This window comes from Phyllopteryx taeniolatus, chromosome 15 (assembly GCF_024500385.1).
Source record: "Phyllopteryx taeniolatus isolate TA_2022b chromosome 15, UOR_Ptae_1.2, whole genome shotgun sequence".
NCBI lineage: Eukaryota > Metazoa > Chordata > Actinopteri > Syngnathiformes > Syngnathidae > Phyllopteryx > Phyllopteryx taeniolatus.
The window spans coordinates 3,043,237-3,060,972 of NC_084516.1; the positions used below are offsets into that span (position 1 = coordinate 3,043,237).

The 17,736-nt window shown below is 38.4% G+C and overlaps 1 long non-coding RNA gene across 1 annotated transcript; it reads right to left on the minus strand.

The window, feature by feature from the left end:
• Positions 1-1,862: 1,862 nt before the first annotated feature.
• On the minus strand, positions 1,863-11,913 carry LOC133490360 (uncharacterized). Its single transcript, XR_009792177.1, has 3 exons — positions 11,759-11,913; positions 11,516-11,624; positions 1,863-2,389 (listed from the first exon to the last, which is right to left on the minus strand). It is a non-coding gene; the product is annotated as an uncharacterized LOC133490360 (long non-coding RNA).
• Between the last annotated feature and the right edge of the window lie 5,823 nt (positions 11,914-17,736).

A 17,736-nucleotide genomic window follows, 5' to 3' on the forward strand; every position in this document is an offset into this window, starting at 1 on the left:
GCGAGCGGTCCAGCTCGTACGCGGCCTGGACAACACGCTAACCGCTGAAACGGAACGACGGGAACGGGCGGACCACCCGCTTCGACCCAATTTTCAACTTTCAACTCTGCGTGACTCTTGCTTCCATCTATCAGATCACATGCAGGGAGGACAACTAAGACCCCCCCCCTCCCGCCCAGCACTCCCCTCGTCTTCCTCCCTCGTGAGTGATCATCATCTCGGGTCCATTCCCCGCCTTTGGAAGTGACTCATCTAATGACCCGAGAACATGGAAATTGATCTAAGGACCCGGCAGAGGCCAAGGAAGCTGACAAGCTAATGAGCTTAGCGAGAAGCTAATGTCGCCAGTCTACGTCATCGCTCAAAAAATAAAAAATAAAAAAGTAAATTCAAGTCCCGTGTTGATATAAAGCTGCTGGATGCCAGCTCCTCCCAGGAAGGGAAAACAGGAAGTCATGTAGTATGCACACGCGTTACTAGTGAATACGGATCATTTTCATATAATTCCATTCATAACGCTGAAGACACTAATTGACATTTTTTGAATGCCGCCTTAGTTCTAGATGTGTAAATGCCTCCCATGCTGAAACAGTCATGCTTGAAGAACTACTCTATTTTCAAAAAGGCCATCAAAGACAATCAAGCGATAATTACACTCATTTCATGTCAGTCCAGAGCAAATGTAATCTGAACAATAGCATTTCTTCAACTTATGTAAAAGATGTGCAATTGTTCTGACACGGTCACAAATTCATACAAACAACACCATCTATGATTGATCCAATTACATCCAAACGACACAAACGCTTCTTAATCGCCACGACGCCAACGTATATTCTTCTCACGCTCCGAGAATTAGACCGAGCTTAATGTTGCCGCAAGCGTTGAAGCGGCTCGACCGTTTGTGCGCAAACGCGCGCGCACGTTCAACGCACGGCTTTTAATGCGCTTCAGGCCGCCTGCAAGTGCAGCAGATGCCAACGGAAGTGCACAGGTTAAGGTTTAACCTCTTGGCTCGTTAAATCAGTGGCGTCGTGACGGCCTGACCCCGCGCTCAAAACCGGCAGCGCCACATTCCCACGCTGGAAACGAGCCCGCTTGCCATGCAGGGGGGCGCCTCGTGTGCCCCCGAGCCAACATTTTGCCAGTAATGAGATTTCCGCCGCATTCCCCCGAGCTGCACGCGTTCGCACGCTCACAATTGGAAAGAAGAAAAACTTTTAGTAAGAAGATGAAGTAGTTTGCTTTCTGAAGAACTCTCTCAGAGGTGACAAGGAATTGAAAGTAAAAATTACAAAAATCATTTTGTACTTTTTAACTCGTACTTAAAGAGTCAAATTAGTGCTTATTTTTCTAGGGATACACTGATTTTTTTTCGGACAGAGTATGACAACAAGTACCGGTGCTTCTATTTGAGTACTGGCCCACACCGTGAACCGATTATTGATAATGCCGTTATGTCTTGCAACTGTGATGAAAATGTGGGTTTTTTAATAAAAAGTTCTGCAATAACAAAAGTTTTATGAACATGGTCAAATGTAACACTTTTTTAGTGTAACAACTTGTCATTACTGACATTTTTACATCCAACTGCATTTACGTCGCACAGTCTTAAATAAGAGATAAAGAAGATATACAAACAAGTAGCAGTGCAGATGTCATGTTACCTCAACTACAAAATAAAGCCAAAGAAACAAAAGATTACTTCTTGAGAGTAACAAAAGTCTAAAAAAAAAAAATCTACATGGAAATGTAAGGTTGGTGAAGTGGTATCAGTGTAGTAGTATCGGAGCATTTTTACGAATACAGAGGTACCGCATCGGCACCAATACCGGACATTTTGTCCTCTACAGTAAGTCCAGAGTGTGAATACTTTTGCAACCTCTGAGCATCAATAATCAGAAGAAGTTGATTATTCCGAGAACTTTCTTCCTCTTTCTCTCTCCAAGGCCTTCGGGATGAGTCATCCCGGGCCGTCTGTTGCGGAGAAGTGCATTATGGGACGGCGTGACTCACGCGGGCTCCGTGGGCAGCGTCATTGTCATTCGCGACAGGTTGAATAAATAAATGCAGATTTAAAACAAACCCCCCAAAAGAAACAAACAAAAAAAAAAAAGTCGAGCTCATCAGTTGAGCGCAGGCTCGGAGAGACAAATTATCGGCTGGAACGCTGAATCCCGAGACGCGTTCGTGCGTGAAAGGCTCGTCCGTCACAAAGACGACGACAGGCAAGAAATAAATAAATAAATAAATAAATAAGAGAAATCAATAATGCCACAAAATGGGTCCAGGTATTTATGAAGAGATGAATGGGGATATTATTCATCCTAAATCAAGATAACTTGGCTTTCACTTCTCATGCCCGCCTCGTCCGAGTTGGAAATTTGCACTGGGAAAAAAAAATTATATAAATGAGAATACAATGATACAGATTTCCAAACTCAATTTTACAAGCCATAACACAAGATATACTCTTTTCACATAATGTATACCACAGATGTCAAACTGGCGGCGGGGGGGCTAGATCCGGCCCTCCACATCATTTTACGTGGCCCGTGAAAGAAAATCAAAATCGCTAATTGCTTTCTGATGCAATACTATTGAGATATTTGCAAGCAATTTTTTTTTGTTACCAATCCCCCTTTGAAAAGAAATGTAATAGTTGAAAAACATGTTTTAATAGGCTTCTGATTTCAAAACTGGTTATTCATGCAGTATCGCTGCAGTCAGCGTGCAGTAACAATGAATATTTAAACCCCGAACTGAAGGTCCAGTATACGCCTCTCACAATTCATAGTGCAGTGTACTTCTCTTAAACTCCATAACACAACGTATACTGTTACCACGCGCCCTAACGATGTATACGTTTCTAAACCCATAACTAAATTCCTACTCTTCTTACACTCCATAACAATGTTTACTCTTCTCATTTTATGTATGTATTTTTTTTTAACCTTTCTGTATCCTCTCGTTGAATTCCAAAACACAATGTTTACGCTTCTCACACGGCGTATGCTTTTCTGGCACTCAATATCACACTTAATTTTTTTTGAGCAACAAAACTGAATTGCAGTGCGGACCAATGGCGCCGTCGCCATCCCGCATTTCCTTCAGCATTCCTTGCTTTTTGCTTTTTTTTGTCCGCGTCAACAAAAGGGATGGAATGTGGCGAGGGTCGCACTCACGCACCAGCGCGGGCCTTTTGTTCCTTCATTAGGTTACGTTCGCCCCTTTGTCTAGCCCATCCACCACGCGGGCTAAAAGTGTTTCTGGCGTTCGCCGGAAAATTTGAATTATTCACCGTTACCGGAGGAGTCCCGACGTTAATATTTCATCGGTTGACATCTGACGTTTGTCCGACGTCGCTCGTCTGTCTAATGCTGACCTTTATTGAGCCGAGGCACATATTTAAAATATTTCACGTCAGAAAAATCTAACGGCGCGTAACATAAATGCCACAAAAAGTATACATGCTGGAAATAATGTCGCTCTTGTTTCAATTTACTCGCAGATTGACTTAGTGTGGAATGGGGGCCTATTTAGTGGAAGACAAAACTTGATGGCAAAAGGTTAGTTGTACCTTCTGCCATCTAGTGGCAGAGTATTTAATTGTTCTGTCAGTCACTATACGTCGCTGGCTTAGATAGATGAACAAAGATACACCATTGGTAGTCAATACATAATCATTTTTCAACCAATTAAGTGTTCTAATGCAGGGGGGGGACAAACTTTTGTGCCACATTTGATTTTTTTTTAAATGGACAGCTGGGCCAGGTCATTTGGAGATGAGATTTGAAAAAAATAAATAAATAAAAATTAAAAAATGCTAAACTGTCTATGTAAAATATTTAATAAACATGTAATTTTAATATTAAAATAATAGTCCGTCTCAGTTTTAAGTATATTATTTACAAGTAATTTAATTAGAATTCACAAAACATTTAACAAATACATTGAAATATTAGTTAAATAAATTGTACTTTTACATTTAACACGCTCAGTTTGATTTACAGTAAATCAGTCTGTTTTTAATTGGAAGAATTATTTAAAAATTAGAGAATACATTCTAATGTATTGAATTTAAATATAATTTATCATCAAATTAAATTAAACTATAAAATAATAGTAGTTATATAAATTGAAATATGAGTATAAGCAACAATTTTAATTTACATTTTATTATTTGCAATAAATCAATTAACTTTTTTTTTACATTAAATAAATTTAAAATAATATATTTGAACTAATCAATTTTAAGACAAAAATATCAGTGTCCTGTAACTCTTGAAATTGCAAATATTTGCGCCCACTTTTGCCCATCCATGGGCTAATGGGTGACAGGGTGACAGAGAAATGCACTTTAGCATCAGCGTGGCTACTTTTTCAATGTAAACAAAGCTGCAGGATGTTAAATAATTCGCGGCGTTTGTGGGTGCATCTGTGTTTGGACGGCGAAGAGCAAAGACAAAATATTAATAATACAAAGTAAACACGGCCCGTGGAGTATCAGGTGACGCGCGCATCCCGTTTCACCCTAGCGTGTGCGCTCCATGCTTAACGCGTTTTCATTCTCCACGAGCGGGAGGAATTGTCAACAAACGTCCCTTTTCATAAACCTGCTACCTCGCTGGATAAAATAATGTTCAAACATCTTTGAACAGGCCCTTCCCTCCATTCCAACGTTTATTATAATTGAGCGCATTATCCTCAAGGGGCACGTGTGAGCACAAGTTGGCGTCATTTTTATTGAATGTCCTACTTTGAGCCTGCACGTACACGAAAGAGCGTTGAAGAACAACGTCAGGTGCTAATCAGCTAAGGAATGAGGTCAAATTCTTCCCGACGCGATGTACGTTAAGATGTTTTGAATGCACCACTGTATAGCACAAGAAAATGGGGAAAAACAGAAGCGCTGTGAATACTTTTAAGAAGTCTTGAATGCATAGTACAGGCTATTAAAAACGAAGTACATTATTCCTGCAATATATATATTTTTTGCACCGGTGTACCTGAGCGTACTACGCATTAGGAAGCGCTCTCGGCACGCTGCGCACGTCAGCTGCGTGGACTTAAAAAGTATTAGCGCTTGGAGTTTCCCGAGGGCACAGATGGGAGGATTCCAAGCAGCGCTAACTACAGGTGTGATAGCAGCACGGAATGTGAGCAGCGTGTGAGAAGATGAACAAGGAGATGAAGAAGAACGTTTGACAGACTTCTCAATGGAGCGAAAAGAAGCCGACATGTCACGTCAGAAGATCCCTACTGATTATTAATAATGGCCGAGATCTGTTCATCACATCTTCAACTGATCCCTTCTTAACGTCCACGTATTTATTATTTTTGGCCCATGGACAACGGAGGAATTACAGATTAAAAACTCATTCACTGCTAGCCTTCCCAGTTAACATTGATATTTGACTTCTAAAGCCGTCAATGGCAGTGAATGTGTTAACATTTTGGTTCCATTTCAATGTACTTTGAAATTGTTTTATGCTGTATTCTATCAAAAAAACAAAATTAAATCATGACTAAGTCTCTGAACATTTAGCTTTTCATCTTCATTTCTTAGTTGTATATCTATTTTAATTTCTATATATATTTAGCAATATTTTTAAATAAATTAAATATTGATTTATTTAACATTTATATTTATGTGCAGAGAGTCCGCTAACTGAATAATAAAACTTCTTTACAAAAGACATTTACTGAATTTATTTTAATTATTTTATAATTTAATTTAGTATTTTTATTGTATTGTATTTTTGGGGAAATGTTTTAAATCATTTTCGGTTTTATTTTAAATGACTGTATTTTAGTAGGTGTTTGCTATTTTTATTTTTGTCTGGAATTGTATTTTTAAATATATATTTGTATTTTTTATTCTAAACGTTTTTGTATTTTTAGATTGTATTCATATTTTATTTTGTAATGTAATTGTAATTTAGTAGGTATTTATTCCAATGTTTTATTTTTAATTAGTTTGTATTTTTTTCCCCACATTTTATTTTTATATCTTGAAATGAACTTGTATTTTAAATTCTTCATTTTTTGGTGTCTTTGATTTAACAGGGAAATGTTTGTACGAATTAACAGCAACTTTTGTTTAATTCAACGATGTTTGAAGTCACCTGAACGCTCATATACTTTAACATCCATTGTGTGTGTAATTCTTATGCGCAGTTCTTGCTCTTTTTATTTATTTTTTTTCCTCCCGCCCCCATTCTTGCACTTGATCACGCTCCCCACGGTGCCTTCACTGCGCAGGAATTTCCGCCTTCCAAACTTTAAAGGCAGCTCAGGCGCAGCGGTGACTGCTGTGCTGGGAATTCTGCTTTCACTTGTCTTTCACACCTCTCAGCCAACATTCATTGATTGAGTGACAAAGACGAGGAGGAAGAAGCGCGGCAGCTATTTTCCCAGCACGTCTGCCAAAAATAATCTCTCGCACCGATGCGTGACCGCCGTTATTAGCATTCCATTGCCAAAAAGAAGCTTGACTTTTAACTCCCACGGGACGAGTTGCCGGCAGAAAAAAACAAAAAAAAAAAACAAAAAAAAACAATCATTCTCAAAACACAAAGAAGAGGAAAATGTCAAATCAAAATCAAAACCTACTACTTACACTACAATAACGCAATGTGGAACGCGAGGGCGGGCGAACTGCTGAACCCAAATGGCTAAACCCCGAAACCCTAACCCTCAAACCTAACAACCACCCTTAACTGCTAAACCCCTAACTCTAACCCTATACCCAAACCTAAACCTAGCAACTAACTCCTAACACCTCAGTGCATCGGAGACAATTTAGTGTTTAGAAAACTCGGAGATGATTTTGAGCCTCTGGTGAACCTAATGGGGCGAGTTTTTTCAAATAGTGAAGACGATTTAGAGCCTTCAAGCTTTTCAGTTTTTGTAAAATTCTGAGCCGATGTTGAGTCTTTTGTTAACTCAACCAACGTTTTTATTCATAATGAAGACCATTAAGAACCTTCAAAATTAAGATTAGTCGGAATGTCGAGCCTTCCACGGTACCCAACGTACGATTCAGAGACAATTTTGTAACGAGTTTTTTGTAAAGATTTTGAGCCTTCAAAATTGAATGCATGACTTGGTAAATACTGAAGACGATTAAAGGCCAAATGTATTTTTGTAGACATCGCAGCCGATTTTGGTCCTTTGTTGAACCTAACGTACGAGTTTTCGTTAACACAAATTGTTTCATTTTGGAGCCATTGTATTTTTGATGACAAAAAAAAAAAAACATGAAATCTTTGTGGCTTTAAGCAAATTGTACAACTGTAAACACAACTAATAATAACAAATCTGTATCATGTTGTATTGTAAGGGGCTCCAGAAAGCCGCTTTGAGACGAGCGCTTCCCGGGTTAATGAAGACTCCCCGGGTTGCTGCGCTGGGCCAGCCATTAATCAACTTTAATTGAACGACACCTCGGCCGAATAACGCCGCCATTGTGCACGGCGGGATTGCTGCCCTTGGCAGGTTAGCACCTGAAACACGGGCGAGGTCAGAGGTGACGTGGAACGTGGGGGCGGGGGGGGAAAGATTACACACTGGGCCTTGACCCACACGTAAATCAACGTGTATGTGTATGTGACGTGTATGTGGTGATGCTGTCAGTGGGACGTAACTCAGCAACGGGGGGGCCGAAAGCGAGCAGCAATAAAATGCATTTGTTTAATAGCGACATGCCCACATCAGCGTATCCCATAAATGTCCACACATGCAATTAAAGCAGCCACTGTCGTTATTTAGTCATGTGAGGAAAGGGGTGGGGGGTTTGTGTGTGTGTGGGGGGGGGGTCCCATGGACCCACCCGTGGGGTGACTCAAAATGTGCCGCTTCTTCCGTGTGGACTTCTTATTTGTGACAGCAGAGCGGGAAAAAAACAAACAAACATAGCAACAATTACTTGGGTTGAACGGGAAATCATCTCTCCACGGCTGAGACTGTTATTATTTGGATTTTTTAATTTTTATTCAGAATGAATTTGTATTTTCTGTAGATATCAGAATTTGGTATTCTAAATTACTTTGTATTTCTAGTAGATATTGCTTTTTTTTTTTTTTTTTTTTAATTTGAACTTAATATGCATTTTTATGACGTGTATTTGTATTTTTGTATTGTGAATTAATTTGGGTTTTTGGTAGATATTTATTCATTTATATTATACATTTATATTTTTATGTATTATTTAGTTTTTGACATGTATTTTTTGTAAGCATTTGTATTTCCTTCTATTAAATGAAATTAGATTTTTCTTAGATATAATTTGTAATATATATATATATATATATATATACACACACACACACACACACACAATTAAGAATCGATCTTGAGCCTTTTGTGAATCTAATGTATGTTTTTATAAATAGTGAAGACAGTTTAGAGCCTTCAAAGTTGACAATTTTTTCACGAACAGTGAAGACAATTTTGAGTCTTCGACAAACACGTTTTCGTAGACATCAGTCGATTTTGGGGCTTTAGTGAACCCAACGTACACGTTTTTATTGACACCAAAGAGTATAGAGTGGTAACATGTGATTACAATTCCTTGTTGATCCCTTGCAAAGCGCGAGTGGAGGCCGTTTCGCCAGCCGAGTGAACCGTTTCTCAAGTAACAAGCAAGCCGGTAGGACGAACGGCTGCATCACTGCCGCAAGTCGGTCCGTTCAGAAAGGCCAGCAGACATGTCCAATCGATGGCAGATTATAACCGTCCGGGAGACTGACTCCCTGGTTGCCACGGTAACAAAGGAGGAAGCAGTCACAAGGTGTTGAAGGGTAAACAAATCAGAGGGTCGGGGTGGGTAAAAACGCCCGGGGGATCTTGTGGTTCATTTCCCGTTTGGACCCCGATCATGTTAGCCCACTGTTGCCACGGCAACACAGGTCCCCCCCACTACCCGCGTGCGTCACGCTCTTTGACGTCGTACAGACTTTTTGATTCGATTGTTTGGAACTTGCACGACTATTCGCTTCTCCGTTAGGTGTTGACGGTGCGTTCGGTGCCTGTGATAGCGCAGGAGAAATGTTTGGGTGCTGCAGAGCTCCCACACGCGCTTCCCCTGACCGCACTTCTTCCGGTGAGTCACGGTGAGTCACCGGCGCGGCTGGATGAAGATGACGACGAGCGCACAGCCATTCCGCCGTACTGGCCGACAAACGAGTCGTCGTTTTGACGTTGAGGCGAGGATGAGACAAAGATGAGGATGCGTTGCACTTTCAATATATGCTAACAAATACGGTGACGTCTAAACCATCATACACAAACTCCTTGTGTTCATCTGTGAACAGCTAATTTCAAGCTCTGGTGAGACTTCAATAATCAATCAATATCAATAAGTAATTAGTAATTAGTTAACCAAACTAACTAAATACCTAACTAACTAACCACATCAACAGACTGACAGACAGATTAACCGAACGACTCATCAAGTCACTAGCTAACCAAACTGAATGGCAGTCAACTGAAAAGCCATTCAACCAACCGACAAAATCAACCATGCCATTTAACTAACTAAATCAACAGACTAACCCACTAACTAACCACCCAATTCACTATCCCTAACTTACAAATCAAAATCAACCACCTAACTAACCAACCAGATGACAAGGCAAACCAGTCAAATAAGTAATCAAATAAGATGACTAAACAACTGATGGGCCATTTAACTCAAAAACTAATTAACCAATCAATAAAGTAAACTAACAACCCAAACCAACTGACTGACCAATCAACTTATTAAACAACCAATCGAGTCACTAGCTAACTAAATGACTGACCCGCTATTTGCAACCAAATCACTAACATACCAACTAACCAACCAGTCAACCAACCAACAAAAACCAACCACGCCAACCAGCTACACAAATCAACCACCGATTAACCAATTTACTAACCAACTGAAAAACTGAACACTAGTCAAACAACTAGCCAACCCACAAGGCAAACAATTGAGTTAATTAACCAAACCAACTGACTGTCCATTTAAATTATAAGCTAACCAACTAACCAATTAACTACCAACTAACCAACCATTTTCCCAACCAATAAAGTCAACAAAACAACCAAACAAATGACTAACATAGATCTAACCAAGTCATTAACCAACTAGTGGAATAACCAAATGACAAGCCAAACATCCACCAACCAACCAACCGCCCCCCCACCCCAAAAAAAAAAAAAAAAAAAAAAAAAAAAAAAATCAGCCAAAATCAACCAACCAATTGACTAACTAACCAGCTGACAAACCAACCAACGGACCAACCAATTTAATAACCAAATGGCTGACAAAACAACTAACTGAATGACCAGACAACCAACAATTATGTAACTAACCAAACCAATTAACTAAATGCCAACATAACCATTTGACAAACGAGCCACCAAACCACCACTAATTAACCCAGTAACTAGTGTAAGTACAAGCTCTGTCCTGGGGGAACTAATAATGTACTCGCAGTTGCTGCGTTGCAATCCAAAGCAAATATTTCATAAGTCTTCTTCCTCTTGGTTGGTGTCAAATCGCTTGCGGGCCTTTTTTCTTTCTTGCCTCCCGCGGTGCTTCTTTGCCTCCCTCCCTCCCTCTTTCTTCTTCTTCTTCTTCTTCTTCTTCTTCTTCTCCTCCTCTCCCTGCCTGCGTCCCTGCTTTAATTCCAACAAGTTGATGTCGAGCGTGTCAAACATCTCCCGGAGGTGTCAAATTATGAGCAAGGCGGCGAGGAGGGAGCCTCCGCCAAGGAACGGGAGCACGCCGCGTGCTCCAAACACCTTTCCAAGCAAAATGTCAATACAATCAAACGTCTAGTCACACGCCCTCCGCTTTGATGTCCGCCAACTGCGCGTGCCTGGGAGGCAAGTCTCTTCACATCGAGACGCTCCAGTCTTCTTCTTACTTACAGTTTTGTTGTTTTAGCCAAATTGGATTGAGCTGTAGAAAGGTGAGGATGCCTAACACCTGCACTGTGCCAGCGGTTTTGAAACTTTTTACACACAAGTACCAAAAAAACAAAAATAATTTCCCCAACTCCAAATTTAACTTCTGATTATGAGGAGTTTCATGAGTCGTCATAACAACGATTCGATTCGTATCGCGATTCGTGTGTTTTTCTGATTCGATTCGATATTGGTTGAATCTAGAACGATACGATCCGAAACGATTCAGTGGCTTGCAATCGATTCGGTAACTTTTAAGCCAAAAATCCAACCGGTGTGACAGTGAAATAAATACCCAGCACACTGGACAGCGGAGGTGAAATCTCCTACGTTCCTTTTGTTTCTTGTCAAATTAATGACGGATACAATACAATAAACTACAATTAATGGCAAATGCATTCACACTTTGAATAAAGTGCAAGTAACATTTTTTTTCGGGTTGGATTAACAGTCGGCTTACCTGCTACCTCTGTTGTTGTTTTTCAAAATAGAAAGAATACAAATGACTGACTGTGATGGAACACAAAATACGAGTTTTAAACATATTTCTTACTACCCAGTGGTGGTTACGTTGTTTGTGACGTCCAACTCTCAGTTGTGTTATGCTGCAAAATGTCCGTGATGGAATTTCGTAGCTTGTGTTCACCAACCTTTTAGCTGTCGTGCTGTCATGAGGGACAAAAAAAATAATAATAATAAATGCTTGAAATGAAATGTCTCAGCAATTCATGTTCGGCCTCGCTTACTTCTTGGAATTGTACGTCAACAATTTAGCGGCTTCTCATATTACTTGTATTACCTGACTTGTAGCAAATACATTTTTTTGGGGTGTTCGTCACGTTTCCTCCTCGATCGTTTTTGGATTACTGAAAAACCAAAACACGTCCCTATTTCTCATTTTAAGCGTCGCAGGAATGTTCCACGAGTTGACTTTGGCGCTCTGCTCCATGCTGATTATTTCTAGTACTGCGCATGCGCAACTCCCAGGCGCCCCTGCGCACTTTGCAGGGGATGATGGGAGATGTGGTTTACTTCTCCGAGCGGCCCACTCAATAGTGCCAGAAGAAAACTACAGTTGATACTCCCATGATCCCCTGCGACGTCAAAGGAAGGAAAACCTAATCGAGTTTATAGTCTTGGTCATTAAAAGTGCTAAAACATGTCAAGTCTGCCGTGCTTAAATCCAGTGCGTTATTTCTTAGTAGAGATACAATAGTTTACTTTTTAAAACGATTTAACTACCCGCGGACAGATTGATCCAATTGGATCGTCGGAATGTAAACGATACATTGATATAATTAAAAAATCGGTACACCCCTATTTAGTTTAGAAACCTTTTTTTTATGCAATTGAAAAAACTTTTTTTATTAACATTTCTGAAAGAATTAAAAAATATATTTGTATTAACTTCTTTTTTAACATTTGAATATGATGATTTTTATAAATGTTTTTCAACAATAAAATTAAAAAAAAACATTAAATTATGTATTTTAAAGGATATTTGAGCAATATTTGTATCTATTAAAAAACATTTTATGAACACTTTAAAAACAGCAACAGCATACATGAACAATTACAACAACAACAACAAAAAGCTATTGAAAAAAAATTTGAAAAACAATTTTAAAAAGACTTTTAAAACAGTTTAACAAGAGGTGTTGCATTAGGAGCTGTGCCAGTGCGTTCTCGTCTTGTTGATGCAAAACGCGTTTGGGTGGAAAAAGTCGGGATGAGGTGTCAAGGCCGTCAACGTCTGGAACATTCCTGCAGGGTGTGTGTGTGTGTGTTCCATGTTCTTCTTGTGTTGTTGTGTGATGTGTTCCATGTTCTTCTTGTGTGACGAGTCGACAGCGAAGGTGCGAAGAACCCAAAGAAATTCCCAAGGTCATGTTCCTGACCCTTGTTGTGTTTTGGTAAAAAAAAAAATAAACAAACGATAAATTAACAGATTGGCGTAATGTTTGCGCAGCGTCGGCGGGGACGGTAAGCGCCAGCTCCCGAGCTCCGGGAATTCGAAACCCCGGTGTGATATTTGTGAAGGCGGTGAGGGAAGAAGCAATTTCCCGTAAACAAGAGTTGACACTTGCCCCCCCGCGTCCAAGCTGACCTTGGTTCGCACCGGCACACGACAACCATATTTCACTGCCGGGTCACGCTCGCCATGTCCTTTGTGTTTTCTTCTTCGGTTATAAACATTGGAACAAATATTTGTAGATATTTGTGACTTTTTTTTAAATATATATTAAAAATATATAAATCTATTTATTTTCTAAAAATGATACATATTTATCTTATATTATTATAAATATTTTCAGCAATGGTCTTGATGAACAGCTTTATAACGGTTTTTAAAAACATTAAAACATTTAAGAAAATACCATTTTAAAAACACTTATTAAAATGTTTTTCAAGTTTTAAGAAACATTTTCAAAGCCCTGGCAAAGATAAAAGTAGTGCCTTGGCTTCATCTTGTGGCATCAATAGACAATTATAAACCTTTCCGGGATGGTTGGGGGTTCATTTAATATAAGCGCTAAGCCCCGATGATGATAAAAGTAGTGCTTTGGTGTCATCTTGTTCCATCTATAAGCAATTATGACCCTTTTGGGAGTTGGGTCAATTTATATAAAAGTAGTGCTTTGGTGAATTGTTTCAGATTGCTTTTTTTATTTTTCAGTTTTCAATTTTTTTCTTTCCCAATCACTTGATTGATTGATTGATTGATTAGAGAGTAACCATGACTGGTTGTGTTTATTCTCTAATGGAAGTCATTTATTGGCGAGAGGCGTTTGGATTCGTGATGGATGATACTGTTCGCAGGCCCCTTTTATGTCGCCTTGGTGGGGGAATTTATCATTATTGGTGACACCCCCCCCCCCCCCCCCCCCCCCCCCCCCCTTTCGTACGCCAAGGTGGTTTCACCTACTGTGTGTGTGTATAATGAAGTACTTAGTGAAGCAGACTACAAGGTCACACGATAAGCTGCAAGAGCAACAACAGTAGTGGTTAACAAAAAAAAAACCACACACACACACACACAAACAGTAGGAAATCCCACAAAATAAATCAGGCGCTAGAGAATTACATTTCAGAACAAACAAACAATACCCACAAAAAGTTAAAATCGTTCCAAAGATATAAAGTAAAATTCTGAACATGCAAGAGGAAATTTTGGTTGTAATACGTCTCCAGCATAACTCTTTTGCATGAAATCCTAACATATTTTGCATTTGACGTGGGAAAACTTCACACAATTTAGTAGGAAGTCCTACAAAAAAGTGAAGTGAAATACATGGCAATCAATGTTGACGCAGCGTCATGCAGTGATTCAATCGTAAAAAAAAAAAAAATGACATGCACTGAAAATGGACTATTGGAATGAAATCCGACATAAATTCACTTCAAAGACAAAAAAGGTCAACATCCCACACTAGCAAAATTTTGCAGGAAATCCAACAAAAAATGTATTTTGAAGACTTGGAAAGGGTCAACATCTTGCAAAAACATTTTGTAGTAAATCACCTTAGTGCAGGGCATTTTTGTGTGTGTGCAGATCACGCAAAAAATTGTGCCGTGGGGCTAAAATGAGTCACTCACAACTACAGCGGGCTGTCAAGTTTAGTGCAATAGTGGTCTAAAAGTACAAACATCCAGAAAATCTTATCAATAGTTCATGAAAGATAGTTAACATTCACATACACAAACATGGGCGGGACTGAGGGCAACTGGTTAGCACATCTGCCTCACAGTTCTCTGAGGACTCTGGTTCAAATCCGGCCTCGTCTGCATGGGTTTCCTCTCACTTAATAACAACAACAACAACAACAACGGGGTTAGCCCACTCTAGTTCTCAGCGACTAACAACAAAAATGGAGTTGGCCCATTTTAGCTCTCAGCGACTACATTACGGATTGTGCAGTAGGGTTGAAGTTAGGCTATCAAAAGCACTGACCTTTGCCACCCGTTTCATGTCTGGCGTGCAGGCGGCCGTGACCATTAATGCACGCTGCAGCGTCTCATCCGGGAAACGACTGGCTCGTCATCCCGCGTGAGGTAAGCCTAGCGTGGCTTTCCTGCTCCCGCCGGAACAATCGTGAGTGTGTGTGTGTCGATAATGGAAAGGAAACGATGTCATCACTCCGAGCGGGAACACACACACGAGCTTACTTCACCTGATAATACGCCTCAGCTTCTCAGCTTCATGTTTAGTTTTTTTTTCTTGAAGGAATAAAGGGAGGGATTCATCTATATGGTATATAATTTTTTTAAAATCTTCTTTAAAAATAATTTTGGGAGATAATGCATTTGGTCTTACATTGTTTTTTGATATTTTAATAATATCTTTGATCATCTTTTAAAAATGTTTTGTTTTTCATTATATTTTTTAAAGATTGTTTGAAATTAAATGTTTTTGACATAGGATGTAGTCAAGTTTTTTGTTATTTTAAAAATATTTTTGAAGGAAATAATCGATATGGTTTTGTTTTTTAAAACTTTAAAAAAAGATGTTTTATGTTTTTAAAATGTTTTTGATGTTTTTTTCCATTGTATGTTTTTTTGTGATTTTTGAATTGTTTATATTTGTATTGCTCTTTTTAAAAAAATAATTTTGGGGGTTTAGGTTTTATGTCTTCTGATGAGTCTCATATTTTTTCCGTGTTTTTTTTTTACATATATTTTTTTATTCTTTTTGAGGATTGTTCATGTTTTTAATTATGTTTTTGATTAATATTTTTTGCATGACATTTTTGATGAGTCTGTGGATTAATATTTATCATGTTTTTTGACAATTTTGGGGATATGCATTTATATTTTTTCTGGATTACTTATTTGGTGATTTTTATATCATGTTTTTTTGACGATTTAAAAAAAAAACTAGGATTTATGGATTACTTGTTTTATTTAAAAAAGTTTGTATTTTTTAAATTATTTTTCAGATTTTTTTTATTTGGATGATTTGACTTTATATTTGAATTATGTTTTATAATTATTTTTTTCATTATGTCTAATGATTTAAAAAAAATGATTTGTTAGCTATTACAAGTGTTTAATTATGTATTTTTTTATGCTTCCTGAATTATATTTTTGTTGATTTCTGAAATATCTTTTATTTAGTTTTAGATTGCTGTATACTGAATACTGCATACTGAATACTGTTTACTTTTAGGATGATTACATAAGCTACCAATCCAAAAGTGTAGTATTTGAAAATAGCATTTGCGAATAGTGTTGCCGCGGTTGTGAGTTCACAACTAAATTGGCCGTCAAAGCTGCCAATGAGCGGTCGCCGCTGTCCAAAGGTCGCCCGTCTTCCCGCTGTAATACAAAATCAGGACGAGGAGGGGGAGCAGTCACGTGTTCGTGTGACCTTTTCCGCGACCTCCCGAGGGAAGGCCGAATCCCGTCCGCGTTTGGCGAGGAGCGTTCGAGTCACGCCTGCAAAATTCTAAATGTGGCACGTGAAAACTTGACACCGAGACACATCCTCATTAAAGTCGTGCTGATGGAGAGTTTAACGAGATAATAGTTAGCCTCGTCAACGCATAGTCACTACGCTTCACGTTACTCGGGCAATATTAGCATTTTGGATTTTACAGTGGGAAGATGAGTGAACAACAAGATTCAACTGTCAAGTCACAACAACACAAATGCTATTCTTAAATGATATTTGTGTACCCAACCGCGATCATCATTAAAAATAAATAAATAAACGTATCTGAAAACAAAGCATCCAAAAATTAAAAAAAGTCAAAAACAAGAAAATAATCACAAAAGCAAAATAAATAAAAATAACCTATAAAAAAAGATCAAAATCTATTTAAAAAATGTTGAAATATGAAATACAAAACTAATTTAATTTTAAAAAAATCAAAGAAAACATCACACAAGCAAATTTAAAAAGATAATAAAAAAATTCCCCCAAATCATGAAAAACTATTAAAGATTTATCAAAATCTTATTTTAAAAAAACATATCCAAAATAACCATCACCAAGACAAAATGTAAAAAGATTTTTAAAAATCATTAAATAAAATATAACCAAAACAGAAATGATCAAAAAACAATTCTCCCAAAACAATGAAGCTATTAAAAATGTATTTAATAAAAAAATAAATACAAATCCAATTAAAAAAAAACATCACCCCAAAAACATAATAGACATAGCTAGGCTTGACGCTGTTGATGTTGCGCAACTTCAGTAACTTTCTGTAACTAGCAGAAGAAAGTCTCACAAAGCCGCAACGTCATCGAAAATCCTCCAAAATATAAAAACATCATCGAAGTTGTCGCCCTGCGGTTGTAAGCGTCACCACTGAGTATACTGCGAGTCTTCGGAATTCCACCCCGGAGAAATATACAGCAGACAGTATGTGCCGTATATTGTCGTGGCTCGCCATAAAAGCCTTATTACGGCCGTTATTCACATTTATTCGGCCACAGAAGTCACACACTCAGCAAAATAACACACTTTCCTCTCCACGGTTTCACACTTACAAGCTATCGGCCATCTTGGACAGAAACACACAAGACGCAAAATTATCAACTTTTTATCGGCCGATGTGTAACTAGCTTTATTCTCGGAATATCACGCTGTTTATTCATATATATATATTATTACATTAATACATATTCTTAAAAAAGGCTTTCCGTTCTATAAAACATGACTATTCATGCAGGGACGGTAGATTAACAGTGTGTAGTAAAGGTCTACACACCCCTGTTCAAATGCCAGATTTTTGATATAAAAAAATGAGACAAAAATGATTCATTTCTAAA